The sequence below is a fragment of the Macaca mulatta genome, chromosome 3, assembly GCF_049350105.2.
Source record: "Macaca mulatta isolate MMU2019108-1 chromosome 3, T2T-MMU8v2.0, whole genome shotgun sequence".
Taxonomy (NCBI): domain Eukaryota; kingdom Metazoa; phylum Chordata; class Mammalia; order Primates; family Cercopithecidae; genus Macaca; species Macaca mulatta.
In genome coordinates, this window is record NC_133408.1 from 94,014,591 (window position 1) to 94,015,240 (window position 650).

Below are 650 nucleotides of genomic sequence, written 5' to 3' on the forward strand. Positions count from 1 at the left end.
TTGGCTCCTCCTGGGAGGAGCCTCCTTGTCCATCATTCTTCTTCTCCATGTCTAAAGTGGGGTTTGGGAGGCAAGTCCTCATTTGGAGGCCATACAACTTTTGAAGCCTGCTTCCTGCATATGGATGTTTGGAGGTCCAAGATGGATGTAAGTCTTCAACAACTGGAGGCTGCTCAGGCTTGCAGTTTCTCTAGCAATATGGTTTCCTCAAAAACTTAGTAGACAGTGCTTGCTTTGTCAGCATATAAGCTAAAATTGGAACCAGAGAAGATTAACATGGCTCTTGAGCAAGGATGACATGCAAATTCATGAAATATTTTATATTTTTTTATAATAAAAAAAGCTTAGTAGACTTATAATTGATTTGCTTCCAGTGATTCCCCTCCCACTTCATTACTGTGCCCTGTGTCAGTAGCCAGACCTAAAATGCTTTCCTAGACATGGGCTTTTTACAGGGTGAACACGCTTCCTGATTTAACCAGAGATGAGGGGTTCCCTGGAACCTGGGCTTTCGATTTATTGGTCAGCTTAGTTTTTCATGTCCACATATTTCTATTTTCCTTCGTCCCATACTTCTCCCTTACTCTATCTCATGGCTGCTACCTTGAGGCTATCTGGAGCAATCTGTGGGAAGAACACACCTTGCAAAA

General features: G+C 42.6%; 1 non-coding gene across 1 annotated transcript; it reads left to right on the forward strand.

The window, feature by feature from the left end:
- The first annotated feature begins 225 nt into the window (after window positions 1-225).
- Window positions 226-328, forward strand: LOC114677162 (U6 spliceosomal RNA). Its single transcript, XR_003728469.2, has one exon. It is a non-coding gene; the product is annotated as a U6 spliceosomal RNA (small nuclear RNA).
- Window positions 329-650: the final 322 nt, after the last annotated feature.